The sequence below is a fragment of the Rhipicephalus microplus genome, chromosome 1 (assembly GCF_043290135.1).
Source record: "Rhipicephalus microplus isolate Deutch F79 chromosome 1, USDA_Rmic, whole genome shotgun sequence".
Classification (NCBI taxonomy): domain Eukaryota; kingdom Metazoa; phylum Arthropoda; class Arachnida; order Ixodida; family Ixodidae; genus Rhipicephalus; species Rhipicephalus microplus.
The window spans coordinates 157,833,445-157,847,818 of record NC_134700.1 but is presented as its reverse complement, the minus strand read 5'-3'; the positions used below and the strand labels follow the sequence as shown (position 1 = coordinate 157,847,818).

The 14,374-nt window shown below is 44.0% G+C and overlaps 1 non-coding gene across 1 annotated transcript; it reads right to left on the bottom strand.

Moving 5' to 3' along the window:
• Nucleotides 1-240: 240 nt before the first annotated feature.
• TRNAA-CGC (transfer RNA alanine (anticodon CGC)) lies at nt 241-313 on the bottom strand. Its single transcript has one exon. It is a non-coding gene; the product is annotated as a tRNA-Ala (tRNA).
• Between the last annotated feature and the right edge of the window lie 14,061 nt (nt 314-14,374).

The window sequence follows — 14,374 nt, the reverse complement described above, 5'->3', positions numbered from 1 at the left end:
CCCGTTCAGCACTTCGTCGTCGTCATCCTCAGGCATCTACTTAGCCCGTGACAATATATATATATATATATATATATATATATATATATAAGGGAAAGAAGTGTATACCTAAGTTTTTCCGTGTTTTAACACAATATTAATGAGATATAACAGACAGTAATGCCAAGGAATGTACAGGGGAAATTATTAAAACCAATGAAATGTAAATAAGAAGAAAGAAAAGTGGATGAAAAAATTACCAACTGTGAGCAGGAATCGAACCTACGACCTTCGAATTGCGCATTCGATGCTCTAACCGCTGAGCTATCACAGCTTTTTTTCTCTTTATTACCTGTTTTCCTTTACAGGTGTTCACACAGAAACATGAATGATAAAATACACTTGGACCAATATTTGATCCGAAGTGCTCACATTAAAATTTTTTCAGGTTGCACAATTCCTCTAACATTGTTAGCCAGCTGGGAGGTTCTTCTTCTTGTTTATACACCTCAGTGATATACCGCATATTTGCAATGAAGTTCTCCCGGACAGGACGTATGTTCTGGTCAAGATGTCTGTAAGCCATAGTGGTCTGCCAGATGCTGTGAAGACTAATTAACATAACCATGTCGTATGGTATGCCGTCGTCCTCATCCACACAGAGAAAACGAATGCCATGGCTTGTAATGGGGAGATCTTTTTTCAATGTTCTTTGAAGGATGTCCCAATGAAAGACAGCGTCCCAGCAATGAATAAACACATGGTCTATTGTCTCAGGTGTTTTACAAAGTAAACAATTGGTTGTCCATGGTACATCGATTCCCTTGTCCGCTAGCCACTGCTTTACGGGAGAGTCCCGGAATGCAATTTGAAAAAGAAAGTTTTTGCCCCTACTTTTACTTTCATCTTTTTGACCCTTTTCAAAACATCCTGTCCGGGTCCTCCATTGAACATAGATCTGTACAAAGGTGTTGGGAACAAGACATCACGGAGATCCCTGTACAGATTTTTCCGCTTAACAGTGGCAAGATATTCCAGCGAAAAGCGCACTTTCAAAAACTCAAAAGACTGTATAACTTCTCTCAAAAAACCAGACACATATCGGCACATATCACTGTTTGTAGACACAACAAAATCTGGGATGCGTGATAGCCTTACTTTTATCACTGTTTGCAGAAATTTGTTTCTTTGATCGCGAAGGAAAATAAACCGAGAGACAACTTGTCTAATAAATAAATGACATAAACCGAGTCCGCCATTACTAACGGACTGGAATAAATTAGACCGGCTTGTACGTTCCCACGGCGATTTCCACACGAACACAGCAAAAATCCTGTGAAACTTCTGTACATTGACGCGTGACATACAGATAACTTGCATGACATACCAGATTTTTGATATCAAAAACATGTTGCACACAGTTGCACGTGCGAATATAGACAGATCCCGACCACCCCAGGCATTTGTTTTTTGCCCGAGGGTTTCTGCTTCACCTTTCCAGTAATCCGCGTTGTCGCGATAGCTGTCCAAGGGTACACCGAGGTACTTTAGGGGTTTGCTTTCCCATTTTACGTTAAGGTATACCTCAGGCCTCACATCCCAATTGCCATACCAAAAGGCAGTTGTTTTATTCCAGTTAATTACACTGCCCGTCATGTCACAAAATTTATTTGCCATGTAAACGACTTCACATATACTTTGTCTATCTTGGCAGAGTACTGCCACATCGTCAGCATATGCGAGTAATTTTATCTCCGTGTTCTGTAACCGAAAGCCTTGCACACTTGAGTTTTGAATGATTGATAAGCAAAAGGGTTCTAGGTAGATGGCGAATAACAATGCTGAGGCCGGGCATCCCTGTCTGATAGAACTTAGTATTTCAATTTCTTCACTGAGCTGCTTATTGACTATCAACTGCGTTACACACTGTGAATATGCCATCTTCAAACCATCAAAAATTACGTCACGAACTCCCACATGCTTCAACACACTGAACAATACTTCATGGGAGACACGGTCAAAAGCTTTCTGTAGATCTATCTGCATGATTGCTATTCGTTCTTCAAAGGCGTCACAAATCTCTAGTACACTTCTTACTATATGTATGCTCGTGGCGATGCTGCGACCTTTTATGCCGCATGTCTGGTGTGTCCCTACAATCTTTTCAATGATGTTCTGAATTCTCCTGGCTAAAACCTTCATGAATATTTTATAATCAGTGTTCAAAAGACTGATAGGTCGATATGATGTTACATAACAGAAGGGGAACAGAGGACGGGAAAACCGGCCTCTTGACAACACATTATGTGTCGCCTTCTACCAAGAAGGTGCACCGGACGACTAAATAGGCGGAGTTCGGCTAAGACGGTATGGTGAGCAGCTACTTGTTTAAAAAAAAACAAAAAAATGAGCCTGAAGCTTAAAAGAGCAATGCGTTTTGCCAGCTTAAATGTACGCGGATTATCTTCAAGAAGGCGGCAGTACCAGTTGAGTAGGCTGTTTTCGGAGCATGACTTGGATGTGATTGCTGTGCAGGAAACTAAGATAGCGGCAGAGAAAGATACCAATCATATGACGTTGCCTTTTCGCTCAATGTATAACATCTGTGTATCCCATGCTGATGGCTTATCAGGAGGGTGTGCGCTCTTCATACGACGATCGATAGGCGTTGTGGAAAGAAGTGTAGCAAGCAGCGATAAAGGACGCTTCGTAGTGTGTGATTTTTCTTTCTTGAATTTCGAATGGCGTGTCATATGCGTTTATGCTCTGAATCGAGACAGTGAAAGGAAAGTTTTCTTTGAAGAAATAAGTAACTTACTGGAATGTGACAAATATGTAGTCCTTTTTGGTGATTTTAACTGTGTTTGTAGAAAGGAGGACCGTGCCAAGCCGGCCCAGTCATTTGATAAAAGCGCAGTGTTCTTAAATGAGATGATTGCAGAAAATGGCCTGGAAGATGTTGGTTTATGTATGTCTAATAGCAGTGTTCAGTTCACGCACTTTCAGGGTCTAAGCCACGCACGTTTAGGCAGAGCGTACATATCACTGGACCTTATTATGTGCTGTGATGAATATGTTGTTACACCAGTGTCTTTCAGCGACCACTGTATGATTAGTTTCACACTTGGCGCTAAAGACAGGACTCCTAATTTTAACTGGCACTTGTGGAAACTAAACAGCCAAATCTTGAAAGATGAATCTTATGGTAAAGATGTAACCGAAGCCCGCTGAGCTATCACAGCGGCCCTCCCTCCATCCACTTTTTTGGGTTTATCTGTGAATTTAGAAGTAGGAGTGACAGTCAGCGCCATCTATACGCCAAACGACGAGTGTGAAAACACCCTTATGCGCATGTTTGGCGTCACGTAGCACGTGAACTTATTATGAGCGGGCAGCTGATTAATTGTCCCTCTTATACAACCTAAACACACCAAGTCTGCCAGTACGAGACCCTCGTTCAATGAAATAAGGGAAAGAAGTGTATACCTAAGGGCTCGTTTTTCCGTGTTTTAACACAATATTAATAAGATATAACAGACAGTAATGCCAAGGAATGTACAGGGGAAGTTATTAAAACCAATGGAATGCAAATAAGAAGAAAGAAAAGTGGATGAAAAAATTACCAATTGTGAGCAGGAATCTAACCTACGACCTTCGAATTACGCGTTCGATGCTCTAACCACTGAGCTATCACAGCGGCCCTCCCTCCATTCACTTTTTTGGGTTTATCTGTGAATTTAGAAGTAGGAGTGACAGTCAGCGCCATCTATACGCCAAACGACGCGTGTGAAAACACCCTTATGCGCATGTTTGGCGTCACGTAGCACGTGAACTTATGATGAGCGGGCAGCTGATAAATTGTCCCTCTTATACAACCTAAACACACCAAGTCTGCCAGTACGAGACCCTCGTTCAATGAAATAAGGGAAAGAAGCGTATACCTAAGGGCTCAAAATACACCTACCTAAGGGCCCAAAAAAGTGGATGGAGGGAGGGCCACTGTGACAGCTCAGTGGTTAGAGCATCGAACGCGTAATTCCAAGGTCGTAGGTTCGATTCCTGCTCAAAGTTGGTAATTTTTTCATCCACTTTTCTTTCTTCTTATTTACATTCCGTTGGTTTTAATAACTTCCCCTGTACATTCCTTGGCATTACTGTCTGTGATATCTCATTAATATTGTGTTAAAACACGGAAAAACGAGCCCGTAGGTATACACCTCTTTCCCTTATTTCATTGAACGAGGGTCTCGTACTGGCAGACTTGGTGTGTTTAGGTTGTATAAGAGGGACAATTAATCAGCTGCCCGCTCATAATAAGTTCACGTGCTACGTGACGCCAAACATGCGCATAAGGGTGTTTTCACACGCGTCGTTTGGCGTATAGATGGCGCTGACTGTCACTCCTACTTCTAAATTCACAGATAAACCCAAAAAAGTGGATGGAGGGAGGGCCGCTGTGATAGCTCAGTGGTTAGAGCGTCGAACGCGTAATTCGAAGGTCGTAGGCTCGATTCCTGCTCACAGTTGGTAATTTTTTCATCCACTTTTCTTTCTTCTTATTTACATTCCATTGGTTTTAATAACTTCCCCTGTACATTCCTTGGCATTACTGTCGGTTATATATATATATATATATATATATATATATATATATATATATGTGTGTGTCTGTGTGTCTGTGTGTTTACTGTATATATATATATATATATATATATATATATATATATATATATATATACAAGTTAAATTTCTCAAGACAGAATGCACCACCGCCTGCCTACAGCTTTGACACTTAATTAAAAGAACTACACTTATATTACAAAACATCGTCATGAATTTACTGGGCTTGCAATGGCCATACGCCAATATAATACTTGGAAAGCAGCACAATTTAAGCTGTGAATACAAAATAAGAACTGGTTACAGTGAATTTACGCAGATTAACAGACGGTCTATATATACAATTGGTACTTTTTATTATGTTTAAGATAACCCCACTCACGTAGAATTTATGACTCTTGGGTACACGCTTTCCTTTAGATCGGCCTCCCGGTATTATAAGCACTTGAAGCTTACATAAAAGAAACAGAGTAAGCGCGAAAGCACGCGGTTTAAACAATACGAGGTTTTCAGAAAACATTATCTATTTTCTTCCGCAACATTGACATGACAAAACTGAGTCGTCGCCGATATAAATGTCGTGACAACATTAGTTATGCTCGGGTTTCTCATGAAACAATCGAGCGCATGTGTGCTTTGGGTATCGTGTGTATCGTGTATGTGTACTCTGGGTAACAGTGCTCTGGGTATCGTAGACATTGCCGGCATAGCAAGCGTATGATTTATTCGCAATATTGATACTTATCCTCTCTTTGTAGTTCGCCAGTAGCCACTAATGATGTCGCGTAGCTCAAAGGGCTGCTTGAGTAAGAAGCTAAACGGATCCGCTCAAATTACGACTTAACGTGTTCTATTTTTTTTGTCGGTAGGTTTTTGAATCAGTGAGCGTGTTGACGCAATTTCGGCATGTCTGCGTATTTATTTGTTCACCATGGCACGTAGCAGGTGTGCATACACTTGTGAGGGCTCGGAAACGCATTAAACGCGCTAAAGACGAGCAATTACACGCTTTCGCGCGCGCGCTCCCAATGCAGACGCTCCTGAGATTTTTAGTACCATAGAACTACAGCGCCGCCACTACTGTCACCCGCCGGAGAATCAGCCGAGATACGGCGCGGCCGCCTCGTTCACTCCACTGTCCCCTTCTAGTACACTGTACCGTCATGACTGTACTAGAGTGTACTAGAAGAGGGCAGTGGGCTTACTTCCCGGCGGAGAGTATGCGGTTGGGTGTCTCCACAAACGTCGCCAGGTGTGTTTCCCTTTTCGCCCAGGCGGCGGCGCTGGCATCGCCATTAATGGAACTTTGGGTGAGCGTGGCGGCTGGAAGTGCTGGCCAGCTCTTACGCAGAAGCTGTTGTTGAGCGACGTGCTATTGCTGTGGCCATTGTAGCGCCCAGTTTTTGCCGGCAGCTGTGAGCCGTACGCACCGCTGAAGAAATCGGTATGTGCTTTAGTGTCTAAGCCACGCTGCGATATCGGCAAAACCACATACGCGCCTGGGTGCCAACCAGGCTATGTGTTCGTGAAGGGTGGGCCGAAGCTGTCGTTGCTTGGTGTCCCGAAGGATGAGAACAGACAGGCGTAAACAACGGGAGAAGAACCTGCGCTGAGCGGACAAGCCCCTGGAAGACACCAGCGCTGTGTGCGAGCTTTACTTCGAGCCGCGTTATGTGCTCAGAGACGATGTGCATATTGTTGAGGGAAAACAAGTGTGGATACCTCGCAGGAGAGCCCTTCTCCGTGCTTGTTTATTCAGACATAAATACACTGTTCACTCGTTTATTTCAGACATAAATACACAATGTGAATTATGTCCTGGAGCTTAGGCAACAAATGACCTGACGAGGCCGAGGCCTTCACCCTAGACAACACCGGGCCCCAGACTATAACCAATCTCCCTGCCAGCTAGCTTATAGAATGTTTTCAGTAAACATTCCTAAAAAATAAAATGAAGGAGTTTGCAGTTTTTAGCTCGATGGCATGACGGTGGCTGTAATCCGAGAGGCCACGTAAACCAGAATTCAAGCAATATTGTTTTATTCCATTTTTTCGACAAGGTGAGCCAGTTGATATCAGTGATGACATCACGGTATGCTGCTGAAGCTCTCCGGCCAGGCTCCTTGAAAGAAGAAACCCTGAAGGACTTCCTGTCGTACCTTGATCAGTGGCAAAGGCATGCCAAAGGAAGTTGTGGATTTTTAAGTGACTCCACAGCAGCCGGATTTCGGGTCATCATTTCAAGCACTTTTGAGTAGCTTACCTACTTAACATTCAATGTTGGATACAAGTACCTAATCACGTAAAGAACCAGCCAGGATCCACTCGAGAATTTCTTCGGAATTGTAAGACAAGCTTCTGGCAATAATGATCACCCGACTCCAACACAGTTCCCAATCACTGTGAATCGCCTTTTATGTTAGGGTCTGGTTAGGTCTGTTAGCAATAGAAACTGCGAGGAGGGTATCCTGGCCTCCTTGCTGGAAGTTGACTCGCTCAAATCATCAACTGATAGCAAGGAGTTCAGTCAAACTGCTGCTACCACTGCAGTTGAAGGGAAAGAAAAAAAATCGCGGTACACCAGCATGCTGGCCCGCAGGCTTGAATGACTATAACCAACACGTGGTCAAAAGCGACTTCAGGCTCATTTACCATATTTCGGGCTGTGTTGGACGAAAATGCGTTGTCAATGATAGAACAAAATGTCAAGATTGCGTCAAGCTGCTAACCATGAGCTCACCTGGTGAAAGTTTTCAGCGTGCTTGGCTAACGAACTATTGTGACCGAAGAGGCCTCCTCCATTCCTCTAGTCAGCTGTACGGCTTTGTGAAAAAGCTCGAAGATATATTCACAGATTGTTCCTGCCAGAGCGAGCTGCACTCTGACAGCATTATGGACATGCTGGCAGTTGTTCAGCACAGACTTTCCATGAAAATTGGTTGCAGTGTGCATGCAGCTACTCTAACAGCGAAAGCAATTAGTTTTTACGTTGTCACACGTTTTCATATTTTTGTGAAAGGACTGAACAGTGACAAAGGAGGAAAGCGGCAGAGGACCAAGCAGCTGAAGCTTAGCCGTTCCACATGAAGTGGATAAAGTGTGTTTAAAGCAGTGGTTGAATATTGTGGTTCAGTTTTGAAAATAAGAGCTTCATGTCAGGAACAGAAGCTTGTACATAGGTCTAACAGATGTGTAACTGCGTAACTATAGTTATTAAAAACCCCGAGAAAACTACTGTGCCATGTGCAACAACCAAATTAGAACAAAAGATGGTTCAGCAACAATTTCATTTCATCATATCAAAGGCACAAACTCAGCCAGCACGCCTGCGTGTTAAAGCTCGGCTAGGAAGCTAGCGTGCACTGTTTTCTAATTGTCTGGTGGAAGGCAGGGCACAATCTTGCTACAAAGTCATTTTAGGTTAGGTCTACGCAGCATGTAACCGTATGTCTGGTCACTGTAATATTAGTAATATTTGGGGTTTAACGCCCCAAAACCATTACATGAATGTGAGAGACGCCGTAGTGGAGGGCTTTGGAAATTTCGACCATCTGGCGTTCTTTAACGTCCACATAGATCGAAGTACACGGCTGGTCACTGCATGAAACCGTATATTTTGAGGGGTAACGTCCTTTTGGGCTCGGCGAGGTGTTATATTGGGGAAAATGCGATGTGGCTTGAACAAATGTAGTGTTTGTCAAAATGTGCAAAGAACTCAAGCTCCCCCGCCTCCAAGAAAAAAATTAATAACTGCATCGCACTAGAAAGGAGCGAGCATATCTGCATAAGCTGCCATTGGACGGACTTTCGGCAAATCTATCGCAAAAAAAGGAAAATAATGGTGAACCGAGAGCAACTTACGCTCTCAGTACAGCCAAAGGGAAGTAAATACAAGCAAGTTTATTAAAAATATCGAAGAAACGCGCGTCGCAACTTGTACGAGTGGCCAGCGGCGAGCAGCTTCTGCAGGCGAAGCTTTCATTGAAGATGCCTGAGGCGCCACCTCTCCTATGCGACACCAACTGCGTCAGAGGAGTGGCGGAGTAAGCCCACTGTCCTCTTCTAGTACACTGAAACTGTACCACTGTAATGAAACCTCCACTATGGTGGCTGGAAGGTAGAGGTGTGCGTCGAGGTGGTTTCGACCGGCGGCGGCGTGGAGGTCCTTGCGAGTCGGCGGTGGCGGCGGCATCGTCGGCGCACGCCAGATAAAATCATCGGCGGTGGCGCACAGCCTCTTTTCGTCGTCGGCGGCGGCGCCGGTGGCGTGGAAACCGAAACCACAAGTTCAAAAAGCTCTTTAGTGCGTCTTTTTTTCTTGATTGGCTGAAATTCAGAGCTTCTAGCACTAACTGCAAAATACGACATAAGCGATTACTAGTAGAAAATTATCAAACGTTTCGTAAAGGCTTTGTTTTTTAGCATCACTGAAAATGGAGTAAAAAAGTGGGGCGAGGGGGGTACTTATCTTAAGTCGTGTATAGTACATTATTAATTTTTGGGGACGTTTTGACCACCCGTTTAGCGTTCGTTGAATAGCGATTACCGCGGCTGGAATTGGACACGCATCTGAACACAGTGCCACCGCGGTACATATGTTGAATGTATGTTTATTGCTTCCACACATGTGCAGCATTCTTTTTTTAGGGGTGAAACTCCTTAGGGTGTGGGTCTGTCCATCTTTTGATGGTGTATGTAGTCACCGGTGCCACATACCCGAAAGAGCGGTCCTTAACATGTCCGCTGGATGGTGGCACTTCTATATGATGAATACATGATGAAAAGATGTGAGATGGCTGTACTTGGGAGTGTTCAGTAGATAGATGGGCGGACGTACAAATAGACGGACGGACTGATGGACGCACAGACTGACAAAGGGGCGAGGACGCACGGACTGATGCATGGAGGAACGCATGGACGGACGGATGCACCACGGGTCACATGAATGGATGGACGCACGGACGGACGCATGGACGAACGGAAGCAAGAACGAATGGGCGACGAAAGCACGAACAGACTGATGAACGCTTCGCCCCACCAATCCTCATTCACTCCGTGGATATGCTGTTTTTTTGGTACTGTTTTTGCATACGTCTAACAAGATTCATGGCGGTAACCTGCTGGCATACCATTTCAAAGAATGACGAGCCCAGCCTTGAAGGACGCGCGCACACGAGATTTAACACGCAAGCTTGGGCGTCAGTATTTTTGATGAAGCAACATGGTTTGAAAAGAAAACCAAGACGAACATGTGCTACACGTGATGCAGCTAGCACAGATGAAAACACGGTGCATGAGACAATCACATAATAAATAACCAACACGTGCCCATGTGCCGTAAAAACCACAGATTTAACCCTGGGCACGATGCATTCTAAATTAGATTTCTCTAAAGAGATGATCAGCGTCTTTTCGTGATAACGCTAAGGGAGGTACACGATCAAGATTATGTTTTTTCTGTGAATTTTATATACTTCAGTCAGTTCCCTATCGCATATCGTGGCATTTGATATATTCTTTCATCAGTTCCATCTCGAATTTATTTCATTGCTGGGTATCGTTAAAAACTGGCGAGCAACTGCACTCTCTGCAGTCGAGCAGGCGAGTCTCCTCCCCATGATGTGATAGACATTTCAGGTTCTTTGAGCGTCCCGCCTGGCCTATGCACATTCTACCACAAAACAAGGAATGGCTAAAATATCTCCCCCTTTCTTCTTCCTCATGCAACATGGAAACGGTATACGATACGTATGACATCTAACAAAATATTGAGCCCTTAAATGTGCACTTTTTTTCTCACGTTAACCAGTAATTCAGTTAATCTATTACGTGGCCAGTTGTAGCTGCTCCTTGATTTCCGGATTTGATTATCTCACAAGATCGCGAAAGCATTGCATGGCGCCATGAATTCGGCAAGTTTTTTTTTTTTCACGCTCTGAGAAATCGTGTACTACCGATTGCCTACTGTACACACTTCAACGCGTATCTGAAGTTCCATCTGTTTCTTTTGTTAACTTCCTTTTCGTTTCAACTCAGCCTTGGGGCCTTACAAAAAGGTGACTCAAATGCTGCAGCTTTTCAACGAAGGCTGTCCAAGTGCCGCCTAATTCCCTTCGCGAATGTAGGTATGCGTGACCCCATAAAAATGCACGTTCTTTCTACTAAGAATCCTTGCAAACAAACAAAACAAGTGGGGGATGCGGGGAAGGGGGGGGCAGGGGTTACAAAACACTAATTTACATTGCAAGTGTTGGAAAAATTTTCCAGCTTTTTTCTTTTTTTTCCTTAAATTGGAGTAGCTTAGAAAATAGAGAATCAAGTGACTTGCTGTGAGCTTGACGAAACAAAGTCCGCGCAGTTTTCCCTTTGATGACGCAGTGTTCTCCATGAAGTCTCAATGCACTAAAGGTATCGGCAATCATTGTTTTTATGACTTGCGCAAGCAAGGTCTAATTTTACAAGCAAGACATTTATTTTCACGAAAGCAAAAAACAACATGAAAAATAAACACCACATATGCATTAAGGTTGGAGAGAACGGCAAGTTATACGAAACTCAGCTAAGGCAAGTGAATAAGGCAACTACAAAGAACAGTAAATATACGATGATATAATGAGCATATATACACACATATGACATTTAGATTCGATTGGCAAACGTAGATACAGTCACAAACCAGTTAACAAGAAAATTGATTTCTGTATATAGGAAACAGACAGTGACATCACAGTTGTTAATGGGAGATTTGTAACAATGTGAACAAGAACAAGACAATCGTCTCAACTTCAAGAACTTCATTTTCCCTCTTTCTCTTTTTTTGATTTGACGCATTTTGTCCAACAACCAGAGAATCATCATCATCATCATCAGCCTGACTACGTCCACTGCAGGACAAAGGCCTCTCCCATGTTCCGCCAGTTAACCCAGGTCCTGTGCTTGCTGCTGCCAATTTATACCCGCAAACTTCTTAATCTCATCTGCCCACCTAACCTTCTGTCTCCTCCTAACCCGCTTCCCTTCTCTGGGAATCCAGTTAGTCACCCTTAATGACCAGTGGTTATCCTGTCTACGCGCTATATGCCCGGCCCATGTCCATTTCCTCTTCTTTATTTCAACTATATCCTTAACCCCCGTTTGTCCCCTAATCCACTCTGCTCTCTTCTTGTCTCTTAAGGATGACATTGCATTGCTGAGTAACTCAGGGGACGGATTGCAACTCATGATTACGGAGTTAGACAAGGAGAGCAGAAAAGTGGGTCTTAAAATTAATCTGCAGAAAACGAAAGTAATGTACAACAACCTCGGAAAGGAGCAGCGCTTCGAGGTAGGTAATAGTTCACTTGAAGTTGTAAAAGACTATGTCTACTTAGGGCAGGTAATAACCGCAGAGCTGAACCACGAGATTCAAGTAACTAGAAGAATAAGAATGGGGTGGAGCACATTCGGCAAGCACTCTCAAATTATGACAGGTAGATTGCCACTATCCCTCAAGAGGAAGGTATATAACAGCTGTATCTTGCCGGTACTTAGCTACGGAGCAGAAACCTGGATACTTACAAAGAGGGTTCAGCTTAAATTGAGGACGACGCAGTGAGCAATGGAAAGAAAAATGGTAGGTGTAACCTTAAAAGACAAGAAGAGAGCAGAGTGGATTAGGGGACAACGAGAGAATACCGTCTGACAAGTGTAAAGAATCTAATTATCTGATTTATCAGTTCCAGTTTTTGGTGTCCACAGCCGACCATATTTAACCTCTTCACAGACAGGCAAGAGGTCTGTTTTGCTAGCTGTCACTTCTCAACTTGTTGAAACTGAAGCAATATGTGAGTGCATCTTCCGTGGATTTGACCAGGTCTGTTAAGGACTTGGACGGGTACAGAAGGCATGATTCTGCCGGAACAAAGCTTGAATTCTCAGAGTGGAGCGACAACATGCTACATTCGTTGCATTTCGTCTTTTTCACCATCTTTCGGGTGACATAGCCACTGACATAATAAGTGAGGCGGGAGTCACTTTCGCGTTCAATGAGATGAATGTGGTCAGGAAGGGCTTCACAAATAACAATTATTTCATGAAATTCATTGAGGCACTCCACATCTAGCTGTTCATTAAGCTCATTTTGCAATTTTATTGAATTATTATGGATGCCCTGACATAGAAGACTGCTCAGAACTCCGGAAGGTATGTTTCCACTGGAGGGTGACTGCCAAATTGTAAAAACTGAGGCCATTCACAGAGATAAAAAATTTTGTCTGTGAAGGGTGAACATTCGAGTCGGACATTTGCTTTAGAATTCCAAAAAGATTTTAAGCGTGTCTTGGTAGAGGCGAGACGTCATCAGGTATGTATAGCCCAAGGTTTTCGTGACATGAGCCATATGTGGAAAAGGTGCTGGTTAGAGTGACGCGGAGTCCTTTGGCAGTTGATTCACTCAGGAACCCACCCTCCTTATAAGTATATTTTTTTTCAAGTTGCTAAGAACCCGTTGATAACATGCTTGTAGCTACGGACGATGAATTTTTAGTCAAAATGAGCTTCGCACACAACGCAGTTCTTTTCCAGTGGTTTGTCAGCGCGATAAATCGCACGCTCCCAGGCCTTGCGCCATTCATCGTCGGCGGGAGCAGAGAAAACAGACGCTTTCTTCACATGTTTGCGGGACGAAACATATCCCGCATTGCATCCAGGTGCGAAGCAGTGTCTTTGCTGCTTACCCATCACTGTGGCATGGTCACATTGACTCGTATTGATCCAGAACAAGTCCAAATAGGCAAAGAGCGGAAGTTGCGACTAGCGAGCACACGAGCAAGCGACTAAAAGTGCCGCGCTAGCAGCTGGCGAGCGCTCTCGACCGATCGCGGTGGCGACTTGCACACCACCCCGCGGCGAAATGAAATACCAGCACGCCTCCTTTCAAGGCGCGGTCGGGACGATGCTGACACCTCTCCTTCTACCCACCATACCCCTATCACACTTTTCCAACGAGATACCCGTTCAAAAATTGCAACACGCAAAGTTGCTAAACAGCTAGCGGCTGAGATTACTGTTACGTGGTCGGCTGCGACGCTATGGACTTGAATCAAGTGCTGAAAAAAAACCACGAAAAGAAAGTGCAGCTGCCCTTCGCTTTTTCCCTTGGAGAAGCACGAATCTTGCGTTGTAACTGCTGTAAGCACATTTTCTGGGTACCTACTACGCCATAAATAATCATAACTGTTGTGTAGTAGGCTGGCATGCACTATGAAATCCTTAATTAGTATTCTTCGGAAAAGCATACGCTATACACACTTGCTAGGGATGTTGTGCAATATTTCGATGCAGTGGCTAGCGACGATGAAGAATTATGTTTGAAGTGGGCATGCGCCACAGCTTTTGTATTGGGTTGAATAATATGACGAGCAATTCTTTACGTGACTCGCATTATGTGACGCTTGGCTGTTCCTTTAATGTTCTAAAACGCGACATTTGCGCGATTCCTTTCCCGACATCAAGGCTCAGGAAAGGTACTTTTGAAATGAGCTTCAAGCGCCGGCGTGGCTCAGTGGTAGAATGCTTGGCTGGCACGCAGTGGACTCAAGTTATAATCCCATTGTCTTTGGCGCTTTTGATTAACCGCGTTTTTTTCTTTTACAGCGAAAGCCGTTATGAGATCACATCAGGGGTCTCGCGAAGCACCACAGTTGTCCGCCGCCGCAGGTGTACGTAACCACATCACGCGAAATCGGCAAAAAAAGAAAAGAAAACCTAGTATTACTGACAACGTGGGGCTCTGACC